Source organism: Pleurodeles waltl, chromosome 6 (genome assembly GCF_031143425.1).
Source record: "Pleurodeles waltl isolate 20211129_DDA chromosome 6, aPleWal1.hap1.20221129, whole genome shotgun sequence".
NCBI classification, from domain to species: domain Eukaryota; kingdom Metazoa; phylum Chordata; class Amphibia; order Caudata; family Salamandridae; genus Pleurodeles; species Pleurodeles waltl.
This window is the reverse complement of record NC_090445.1, coordinates 469,918,598-469,931,186: the sequence shown is the minus strand read 5'-3', so window position 1 is coordinate 469,931,186 and position 12,589 is coordinate 469,918,598. Positions and strand designations below refer to the sequence as shown.

The 12,589-nt window shown below is 46.5% G+C and overlaps 1 pseudogene; it reads right to left on the bottom strand.

Annotated features, from left to right (window-relative positions):
• Positions 1-8,987, bottom strand: part of LOC138299909 (histone-lysine N-methyltransferase SMYD3 pseudogene) — a 32,838-nt pseudogene extending 23,851 nt beyond the window's left edge.
• Between the last annotated feature and the right edge of the window lie 3,602 nt (positions 8,988-12,589).

Below are 12,589 nucleotides of genomic sequence, written 5' to 3'. Positions count from 1 at the left end.
ACAGACCCATACAAGTAGTCACACAACCACTCACTTATCCATAGAGCCACTCGTATACTGGTGAAATTTCCTTGTGCTCCATTACACAGCTGTGGTGTAGAATATGTACTGGACATTTATCCGAGGAGGTATAAAGAACACCACTTGAATAGATATTTTGTGCAAAACTGTGGACTCTTGTGAGATAAAAGGGCAGGTGAGGTTCCATTGTAGCCGAATTACTCACACAGCTAATGACATACCCACACAGATACTCACAGATGCACTCAGACACTCACTCCGACACTCATGCACCCACTCACAGACCCACTCAGGCTTGCGCACCCTCTCACAGACCCACTCAGAGACTCATGCACTAACTCACAGACACACTCAGAAACTCATGCACTCACTCACAGAAGACTCAGAGACTCATTTACCCACTCACAGACCTACTCAGACCCTCACACACCCACTTAGACACTCACGCACCCACTCACTGACCCACTTAGACACTCTCACACCCATTCACAGACTTACTGAGACACTTATGCACTCACTCACACACTCACTGTCAAAGGTTAGTGGTTACAGTTAGGAAACACATTGAAACAAAAACTTAGAAATTCACTTAACAAACCCAAAGGTTAAAGGGACATTATAGTTAGGAAACAGCAATAAAAAAAACTTAGAAATTAACTGAAAAAAACAAAGTTTCCAGGGACAATATAGTTAGGAAATAGAATTAAAAAAAAACTTAGAAGTTCACTGAAAAAATCAAAGGTTACAGGGACATTATAGTTAGGCTCACATTTCACTCATAAAAACCAGTGAAATACAGCAGTTATAGTTACCTGAGCATGTTTATCAATAGGGAATCGCTGTGAAAACACACCTGCTTTGCCTTTGCCAAAAATAAAAATAATTTGTTCTTTACAGAAGTGGAGCTTCAACAGGGGCATCTGTTATGTTTGTATTTCTATGTGCTTCCTGTTGAGTTTTAATTTCTGTGAAATGCGTATCATGGCCAGAACGGCCCCGGGGACCCAATCCCCTGGGGCCCGACCACAACTTAATGGGGGAGAGGGTCCAGGCAGTCCCCGTCCCGGGCAAATTTCGGTCCAGGGGACCCCATCCCCCAGGCCCAGCCTTTAAAAACATTATTTTTTCATAGAGGAGGGGGCCGTGCAGCCCACCTCCCCAGGCAGATTATGGCCCCGGGGGCCCCATCCCTCTGGGCTGTGACATAAATGAATAGAGGAGGGGGGCGACAGTGGGGGAACCTCAGGGCCCCATTGTCACAGCAGGCTCATCCCTCCTGCAGGAACCAGCATTGCTCTCGCACACAGGTAGCTGCAAGAAATGCAGCTCCCTGTGTCAAGAGCAATCGTTCCATCTTTATCCCTGCCCGCAAAGGCGATGAAATCTCAATTTCGAGCTGGTAGGAGCACTTTGACAGCTCCCATCCACTGGAACCAGAGTTTTTGCTTTTGCTTGGTGGGAACTGTCAAAACTCATGCCAAGCAAAAGCAAACAGCTATGTTCCTGGGACGGGTACCCCAGGACATACAAGGAGCTGGCTCTGGAGGGTGGTGGTCCCCAGGGCCATTTTTGGGTCCAGGAGGGGGGGCTGCGCGGCCCCCCTCCTTTTAAAAAAGAAATCTAAGCCATGGGGAGGTGGTGTTCCCCGGGGCACGGGCCGTGCGATCCCCACACTCCATATTAAAATAAGCCCCACGGAGGTAGTGGTCCCCGGAGTCTGGGTGGGGGTCCGTGTGGCCACCCCTCGCAGTTTTTGTAATTAAAGCCCTCGGGAGGTGGTGGTCCCCGGGGCCCTGGAAATCCGTGAGGCTGTCCCGTTATAATGTACAAGAGCCCCGGGGAGCTGGTGGTCCCTGGGGCATAAAAATGCCCTATGAGGGAGGCCCTGTGTGCCTCTCTCCTTTATTTTTTAAGTATGTTTACATGCCCCCGTGACCTGGCCCACCCAGGGGCTTTAGTATAAACAAGCGTGGAACATTGATACATTTTTTTTTATGTTAATTACCATTATGTCACTTTGTTACTACTTATGTTTCCTCTTTTCAATAAAACCTAATTAAACTAAAAAAAAGCCTATATACCTAAACAGTTCCAAACATTTTAGTCTTGCCATATTGCCACAGCCTACCAAAACATGCATAAGAACGCATCAAAGCCATGTGATCAGTTAATGATGTGTATCATCAAAAACACAGTTCCAAAGCTGACCAATGGACTATCGTACACCCCAGCAGAACAGAAAAAATGAAAACGTTCTCCTGTACGCACATCCATACACATTATACATTACAAAGATCACTGACAGGATCAAACATTTTCTAATTAACACTTTCTCCAATCTGCACCTTTACAAAACTATATACTGCCAAAAGATCTTCTCCAACCATACATAATGACAACAGACCGCATTGACTACGGTTAGCGAGAATCCGAGCACTGTGAATGCTGTCCAGATTCCAAAAGGATTACGGGCCCATGCCTGATCTACCAATGTCAAAAGAGTTTTTACAGTTGCATATCCTGTAATTGGCAAACTCACAGGCTTTGCAAACCCTAAAGTAGAAGTTGTTTTGTACTGAAAGTACTTTGCAAGTCAGTGAAGTATTTCTGGCTCGTAATGCCTTTTATGAATCACGCAGAATATCAAAGAGGGCGCATACAAAGGGGAGGACCTCTGCCATTGTGAGTCACAGTGCTATGTATCTATGTATGGTAAATGCAACTACAGCAGCAAACCACTCACAGGTTCCCAGCATGCAACATGAGGTGGTATCCTATTTAGAAAGTGTCATAGAGGCAGCTTCCCACTTGTAAATGGTGTAGAGTGGCCTCAGTGTGGAGCATCATTGGTCCAGGATACCACTGATGCACTTCCTAATAGTAATCTCTGCATGCAGACTTGAGTTTTTTAGAGCATGATCTGTCTTTTTATCCTATAAGCTCAATAGGAAATGTTTTTCATTCATATAAGGCAGACACCACTTGGATTCACACCTTTATACATTCTATATTAAAAACTGGGGACAGGAGTGGCAGGGAAGCTGACAAATGACCCATTCCTGGCTCTTTAGGCAAAACTTCTTTGTATTCGACAATTATCAAGCCAGTTGGGGTCAGGCAAAGCATTCACTTGTGATATCAGGCATGGTGCTGCAACTTTCATAAGAGATGACAGATTGTATGGCCAGTCCTGTACTGTAACATGTACATGTGTATCGGCTTCAGTCTGGCAGGACAAGAATGCTCCAGGCTCCCTCCTGCTCAAGCCCTTCCAGTACACTTGAAAACTGAAGATGGTTTAGGATCCACCATGTGTGTGGCGACGTGACCGTTTGTACCTGTGTGACACTGGAAATGTACATAAGATCTCTAGTTGCTCTCCTCTGTGAAGCTGACAAGACAATGGTGTCACTCCAAGAAGGGGACTCACATGGGGACTGCCGGAAGATGCACTTCCATGTTTCTGACTGCAATTCTCACCATCAACTAACACTCTCAAGTAGGAGCTGAGGTTGGCCTGCTTGAGGGGCTTTAATGAAGGTGGTTAAAATGACAGAACATGCTGCCTAATGGATCATGCTGTGTATTAAGCTAGAAAGAAGCTCGCTAGTTTTCCTGATGCTGCAAGGTGCAAGGAATGAAGACAATATTCTGATAACAAAGTGACGGAAGAAATGCCTGAATTAATCTCAGCCACTGGTGATTGCTCAGGACCACAATCCAGTCCATCACTTATTGCCCACCATACCACTCCAGACAAACACCCGCTGTATGTAAATCACTCTTGGTTCTGCTCCAAAAGGAACAGTCCAGCCTATCCTGCCAGCTCAGGCCCAATTCAGACAGGAACACAGGTGATACCAGACCGGTTTTAACCTACTTAGGCCTTATCAGTTTGGTATACTTTGAGTGCTGTGGCACAGTGGAGACAGGATCTACGTCTGGGCATATCTATCAGACTTTGAGCTTGTAATATAACAAACAACAAAATGATGGCCAGAATGTTTGAATTAATCTCAGCCCCCTGCAATCACTTGGGCCTGATTACAGACAATTGGTTGTCACCCATTGTGCCATTCTAGACATAGATCAGCCATTAGCAAATCAGTCTTGGTCCTCCTCCTAAAGAACCATTACAGCCTGAACAGCAAGGCTAGATCCCCTGCAGACACAACACATGCAACCCCAGAATAGTTTTGACCTACCTAGTCATCATCAGTGAAGTATAGCGTGAGTCCTGTGGCACAGTGAGCATGCTTAATGTGGACAAAGCAGGCTATTACAAAATATAGTGGAACTTAGCACATCTGTTGAAGTCTCAGTAGCATATGTGTCACATATGTAATAGGCAATATCAAGCGTGCAGTAAGAATGGAAAACAAGGTGGATCAAATAAAAGTGAGCAGCAGCTCACCAATGCTCAGTAGTGCTAAGTACTGGTCCACCTGTGGGGGACTGTGCCAGGAAATCACACACAAGAGAGGAACGTGTCTTACAAGATAGACTGCTTGGCTTGCAGGATCATTATTCATTTTAAAAAGGTGTGCAGGTTTCCCCATTAGAGGCACCAGCAAAAGGGCAAATTAACTGAAGAGTGCTTGGAGGAAGAAAATGAACGTTATTTCCATAGTATGGGGTGATGACATAAAGAAATAACTGCAGGGCGAAAATATTTGAAATGAAAGTAACTAATCTTAGACACTGGCTCCGCTGTTATTATAATGACGACTGAACACAAGCCCTAAAGTGTATGCCAAAAAAGCATGCATTTACTCCTTATAGAGTCTTTTAAGTTGTTTTCCATTAAAAGTCATCTTCATTGGATGGATTGCACAAGGTCAGGTAAAATGGAAACCAAAGATTTTTATCCAGTCACATATTTGCATGCTCCTAAGCTCCCATACCATGAAGGGGGTAAAACTGGTGCATTTCCAATGAGCTAGGCTGTCCAAAGAACAAACAAACACAAGTTGCACAGTGTCTGGTCAGGGGCTGTGTACCATTGAAACATCCCATTAAATGCCAGGAAGGAGGGGTGAAGAATCTGAAAAAAGCAAGGAGATGGACATCACTTGAAAGGAAAAAGCTGCACACCCTGGACCTTCCCTCTCATGGTCACTAAAAAGCCCCAGTTGATCCATCAAATGAGACTGATAACTAGCCACCTCAATGGATAGTATCACTGATCTGAATGGTGCTTTGTGTTTTTCCAAACTGGAGACTGAACACCAGCTACAATCCATTGGAACTTTTGAGAATAACAACGCTGTCTATAATGGACATCCAACAATTGACTCTGCTACGTTTTTACGCTTCTCAGAATGTTTTTTAAGAACACAATCAATCACAGTCGAAATCAGGAGAGGCATACAAGTCTTCACTGAGACAGGAATGGACATCACACAGAACTCTGAGAGCCTTAGCGGATATCTGCCATTGACAGATAGATCCCCCCTGGATGAGTCTTCCAAGCACCACAAAGCAGGGAGGTGAATAACAATGAAAAGACTAAAAAATTAGGCTGATCCCAAACAAATTCAACCTAGTTTGAAAGACAGAACCCACCAACTGAGGAGAGGCTACAAAAGGAATAGCGCCACAACACCCCAAGCCAAATAATGACACTGAATTGAAGATTGACACCTAACCCTAAGGAATCATATGACCCAGAATTATAGGGCCACGAGAGCCACCAACCATGATCCTTGGTGGCTGTGGACCTAAGTTAAGAATATGAGGCTGTAAGTGTGAAGAAATAAATGACAGACAGCACCTCTGAAACTTTGCACCCAGAGCATGCCCACTTGGTACGAAGACCCACAAAAAGGTGAAATCATGTCCCTGATCTTGCTGGCAGAGCAGAACACATTGAAACGAGGACTCTGAATCCTAGAATAAACAGCAGACATAACTAGATGCAGGAGCTGGAGGTCAGTCAACCCCAGGGCAGATGCGCCACATTGAAGAACTCTACCACCAAAGGTGTAACTCACCAAGTCCAATTCCCATGGGCTTCCGAGGCTGGCCTGCATCCAGGGCATACCCAGCCATGTCTGCACCTACAAAGCATTGGAAGATCCAACTAAGACATGATTAAAATATGGAAACAGTAGTGTATGGAAACCATCAATCTTGCAGCCATGGAAAAAACAGGCCAAAATCTGAGGCCAAAAGGAAGGAACTTAGAATGATCTAGTGGAAGAGAAGCAAGAAACAATATTGAGAATAGATACCTAAATAAAGCTTCCAAAGGCACAAACAGAGGATACCTGGAGACAGTTCCTAGGTAGAAGATAGTGAAATCTTCAACCAAAACCCTCCACAAAAGAACAAACCAGACAGCTCTCTGAATCCTGGCACTGTCAGAAGCACAGCAAAAAAAGATTGCAGCAGGTGGAAGGACAAGATACCCCACGTAGGCCTTGCTCAGACATAGCCAAGAAAAACGAAAGAACATTGTGACTGCAGGGGAGAAGAGAAAGCAAGAGTCAAATCACACATGAAAGGGTAGGACACAGCCCAACAGCACCAATTAAAATGCAGGCTATGAATCCCGGAGAAACCACCTCAGCAGCAGGTCCTCTGTGCCAAATAACAAAGACCCTGACCAGAAACGTAGGAAGCGGTGTAGGTAATGCATCAGAGCCTGCGACCCATCTTTAATAAGCCAACAGACCTGCATCCAATAAAGGTTATAGGATAGATTCTACACTCCACAGACTCAGCACACAACCAAGCAATGCAGGAACAGCAACCACTGCAAAGAATGAAATCCTTTCCAAAAGTGTGGACCTATCTAACTGGACACATGTGGGGTTACCCATAATGAGAAAGCACCAACCCAAAAGATTTCCTGCACTTGAGACCCTTGCGGCACAAGAAACCAGCAGAAAGAGAAGCAGAAAGGAGGCCAAGCAATCCCTAACTCACACCCTCATCAAACATTAAAAATGTACAGGGTCATTGCAGAAACAGCCAATGGCAGGTAGAGTCTTGAAAGGTCTGACCCAGAGGACTCAAGAGCAGGCTGAGTCTACCACAAGCACCCTCAAGTACTGCACAGTGACTCCACTCCAAACTCCATGGAAGAAACCTTAATAGACAGACCTTTGAGAACTGCCCACAACACAACTCTCTGTCCCAACCAGACACAGTTCGAAGGTCCAGCCAATCCAAGGGGAGGGGTTAAGACAAGGCCATAGCCAGATCCAAAGATCCATTGACTGACATCACCCAAACAAAGACCCGGTGCTGCTGCTAATAACCAGCTTGTGCCATGGTGAGACTGGAGCAGAGAGAGAACACATACCAGCTCAGTCTGCCCATACTCCAATGTCCGAAGACGACCCAGATGCCTTGTAGTTCTCCCCAACCGCTGAAGACAGAATCTCGCAATGTTGATCCTGCACACTGAAAGTGCTGAACAATGGTATCCAACACAAAAGTAAATAGCCAGAGACCAGCCCAGTTTAGCGTACCAACCAATATTTGCCACAGACATGCTGAATTGCAAGTGGCAAAGAGTCATACCAACAAGGAACTGCAGCAAAAAAACATAATCATCAAACACCATGGTGAAATAGACCAGCACCAATCATGCAAGCATACCTCCACAGCAGAAAAGTCAAACCACAGTCCACGCTACTAGAGGTCTGCACCAGCCCAATAAATGGCAGCGGGGAAGTAGTAAAGAACCTTAAGAGCATACCCAAAGCAGTCTGTGGGTCCCACTGCTCACATAGACCTCATATCTTGCAGCCACTAAGATGGCCATTAGGAGGCACCCAAAAGCTGCATCTGCAATGGCCACACTCCATCTCCACCAGCCAGGATCCAGGTGGGATTTGACACCTAGCTGCTGTTTACGTTGCTCCTGGCTATATATGTAATGTATGGTGCTTTTGTTTATGGTAGCTATGTAGCTGATGTATGTAATTTTATGGTATGTGATATGCATTGGCTACTTTCTATATTGTTAAGCTATCTTATATATGATGAACCTGCTGTGTGCCTTATGCTGCTGCTGTCTATGTGTTACACTCCGATACTACTGCCCAAGTGATGCTCTGCAGCCACTATCTTGCGTTGCCACTGACGTAACTACTTGTTATATAATGCTATAAAGTGCCTTTTTCGGCTTATTTGCAGTGCTTAATTTATAAATAAAAACGTGCCGGTGCCCAAAGCCCTCCTCTTAAACAAGGGGCTGCTGCAATTAAATGTGGGAACATGGAATACTGATGCCGCGTAATCCTGAAGCCATCTCGGGCCCCTTCAATCCATCTAAAGACATTCCTGCCCTTTCAGCTCACTCTTGCAGCTTTCTACATTCTCCTTTTGTGACGCTTTTTCGTTTTTCTCTTCCTCCTTCTTTCCCATGTGTGATTTTTGCTCGCAGCCAATGCTTGAGACAGAAGAAGCGCTGGCCCGCAAAAATAAGTGCCGGTGCTGAGCACCGGAAACAACAAGCACAAATTAAGCACTGCTTATTTGTATATCTGTTTAGCACAATTTACCTAATTTCTAGTACATAAAAAGATGATTAATCCTATTACTGCCTTGTAGCTTTCTAACACTGCATACCCCTCCCGCCTCCAACTGCCCTCCCTTCCCAAACCGGGCTCACCACACTATCTCTTCTTGCAGTGAGTTGCCGGGGATGGTTTTGATATACAAATTCAACTGCGTCTATTTAATGAAAACTGACTCATCGAAACAAAATGTCACTCGGATCGGGACGCAAGACACGAACTTGCCAGCGCCCTGGTTATTCCTCCTTCGGCCGAGACACCCCGTTGCGTGTCCTCTTTCCCACCTCTCGCGCGCGCTCTGTCCTCTCTCCGCTTTCCTTCCAGCTCTCTCCCTCCTTCACTCGGGCCGCTGCCCTCTCGCTGGTTCGCGCTCTCCCGTCTTCTGCCTGATCTCTTCCGCGTTCCTCTGACCTCTTTCTGGCAGAAGAAACGAAACTTACGCGTGTCAGGTAATGAAGCTTGTTGCTGCATAAGTTTCGATTTCATTTCTCCTCGGGCAAAAAGAAACAAGCAATGCCAATGCCAATAGCTCTGGCTCTTGTTTGAGAAAAAAAGGCTTTACAAAGCGCTTAATTAACGTGTGGTGTGATTGCATACTGATGCCAGTGATGTACCGAGGTTGCCAAGGGCCATAATGCAGACAAAGAGAATGAGCCCCAGTGGCCCCATTCAGGCAATTGTCACGCTAAATATATAACTTGAGGCGCTATGATTCCTCTAGGGCCGCTTTTGTTCTTTACAAAACTTCAAAAATAAAGGTATCCCAATCTAGGTGCATCGCTGTCTTGTCTCCAGGGCCAGTCTTAGGACTTTTTTTTTGGTCCCACGCTAAAGGGAACATGTGAGGCACCTCTAATTTGCATGTGACATCAAAAAGAAGTGACATGACAGAAAGTGACAGGACTATTAATCTTCTTTGGAATCAGTGAAGTAACAAAGGTCCCGATGTACAAAGCCCTTTTGCATTTCTTAACAGTCCAAATCAGTATTTCGGGCCCTTAAGAAATGCAAAACTGCCTTTTCTTATGTGCTAAGGCCTTTAAGAAATCTCAAATTGCAATTTGCAATTCCCAGAATAGGAAATCGCAAGTAGGGATTTCCTATTTGCGATTCCTTTTCTGATGTACAAAGCATTTCCTAAATGCAACTTGGACATTTAGTGTAGGAGGCTGGACTGGCTTGTAGTGAGTACCAAGGGGTACTTGCACCTTGCACCAGGCCCAGTTATCCCTTATTAGTGTATAGGGTGTCTAGCAGCTTAGGCTGATAGATAATGGTAGCTTAGCAGAGCAGCTTAGGCTGAACTAGGAGACGTGTGAAGCTACTACAGTACCACTTAGTGTCATATGCACAATATCATAAGAAAACACAATACACAGTTATACTAAAAATAAAGGTACTTTATTTTTATGACAATATGCCAAAGTATCTTAGAGTGTACCCTCAGTGAGAGGATAGGAAATATACACAAGATATATATACACAATAGCCAAAATATGCAGTATAGTCTTAGAAAACAGTGCAAACAATGTATAGTTACAATAGGATGCAATGGGGAAACATAGGGATAGGGGCAACACAAACCATATACTCCAGAAGTGGAATGCGAACCACGAATGGACCCCAAACCTATGTGACCTTGTAGAGGGTCGCTGGGACTATTAGAAAATAGTGAGAGTTAGAAAAATAACCCTCCCCAAGACCCTGAAAAGTGAGTGCAAAGTGCACCAAAGTTCCCCTAAGGACAAAATAGTCGTGTTAGAGGGAAAATGCAAGGAAAACACAAATCAGCAATGCAACAACGATGGATTCCTGACTGAGGGTACCTGTGGAACAAGGGGACCAAGTCCAAAAGTCACAAGCAGCTCGGAGATGGGCAGATGCCCAAGAAATGCCAGCGGTTGGTGCAAAGAAGCTCTTACTAGGCTGAAGAACTGTGAATACTGCAGGAACGACAAGGGCTAGAGACTTCCCCTTTGGAGGATGGATCCCCCACGCCTTGGAGAGTCGTGCAGAAGTGTTTTCCCGCCGGATGGACGCCAACAAGCCTTGCTACACGCAAATCGTGCGTTTGGCGTTTTTGGACGCTGCTGGGGCCCAGGAGGGACCAGGAGGTCGCAAATTGGACCTGCAGAGAGAGGGGACGTCGAGCAAGACAAAGAGCCCTCACTGAAGCAGGTAGCACCCGGAGAAGTGCCAGAAACAGGCACTACGAGGATGCGTGAAACGGTGCTCGCCGAAGTTGCACAAAGGAGTCCCACGTCGCCGGAGACCAACTTAGAAAGTCGTGCAATGCAGGTTAGAGTGCCGTGGACCCAGGCTTGGCTGTGCACGAAGGATTTCCGCCGGAAGTGCACAGGGGCCGGAGAAGCTTGCAAAGTCGCGGTTCCCAGCAATGCAGCCCAGCGAGGTGAGGCAAGGACTTACCTCCACCAAACTTGGGCTGAAGAGTCACTGGACTGTGGGAGTCACTTGGACGGTGTCGCTGGATTCGAGGGACCTCGCTCGTCGTGCTGAGAGGAGACCCAAGGGACCGGTAATGCAGCTTTTTGGTGCCTGCGGTTGCAGGGGGAAGATTCCGTCGTCCCACAGGAGATTTCTTCGGAGCTTCTGGTGCAGAGAGGAGGCAGACTACCCCCACAGCATGCACAAGCAGGAAAACAGTCGAGAAGGCGGCAGGATCAGCGTTACAGAGTTGCAGTAGTCGTCTTTGCTACTATGTTGCAGGTTTGCAGGCTTCCAGCGCGGTCAGCGGTCGATTCCTTATCAGAAGGTGAAGAGGGAGATGCAGAGGAACTCGGCTGAGCTCATGCATTCGTTATCTAAAGTTTCCCCAGAGACAGAGACCCTAAATAGCCAGAAAAGAGGGTTTGGCTACCTAGGAGAGAGGAAAGGCTACTAACACCTGAAGGAGCCTATCACAAGGAGTCTCTGACGTCACCTGGTGGCACTGGCCACTCAGAGCAGTCCAGTGTGCCAGCAGCACCTCTGTTTCCAAGATGGCAGAGGTCTGGAGCACACTGGAGGAGCTCTGGACACCTCCCAGGGGAGGTGCAGGTCAGGGGAGTGGTCACTCCCCTTTCCTTTGTCCAGTTTCGCGCCAGAGCAGGGGCTAAGGGGTCCCTGAACCGGTGTAGACTGGCTTATGCAGAATTGGGCACCTCTGTGCCCAACAAAGCATTTCCAGAGGCTGGGGGAGGCTACTCCTCCCCTGCCTTCACACCATTTTCCAAAGGGAGAGGGTGTCACACCCTCTCTCAGAGGAAGTTCTTTGTTCTGCCATCCTGGGCCAGGCCTGGCTGGACCCCAGGAGGGCAGCTGCCTGTCTGAGGGGTTGGCAGCAGCAGCAGCTGCAGAGAAACCCCAGGAAGGGCAGTCTGGCAGTACCAGGGTCTGTGCTACAGACCACTGGGATCATGGAATTGTACCAACAATGCCAGGATGGCATAGAGGGGGCAATTCCATGATCTTAGACATGTTACATGGCCATATTCGGAGTTACCATGGTGAAGCTACATATAGGTAGTGACCTATATGTAGTGCACGCGTGTAATGGTGTCCCCGCACTCACAATGTTCAGTGAATTGGCTCTGAACAATGTGGGGGCACCTTGGCTAGTGCCAGGGTGCCCTCACACTAAGTAACTTTGCACCTAACCTTTACCAGGTAAAGGTTAGACATATAGGTGACTTATAAGTTACTTAAGTGCAGTGTAAAATGGCTGTGAAATAACGTGGACGTTATTTCACTCAGGCTGCAGTGGCAGGCCTGTGTAAGAATTGTCAGAGCTCCCTATGGGTGGCAAAATAAATGCTGCAGCCCATAGGGATCTCCTGGAACCCCAATACCCTGGGTACCTCAGTACCATATACTAGGGAATTATAAGGGTGTTCTAGTAAGCCAATGTAAATTGGTAAAAATGGTCACTAGCCTGTCAGTGACAATTTGGAAAGAAATGAGAGAGCATAACCACTGAGGTTCTGATTAGCAGAGCCTCAGTGAGACAGTTAGTCACTACACAGGTAACACATTCAGGC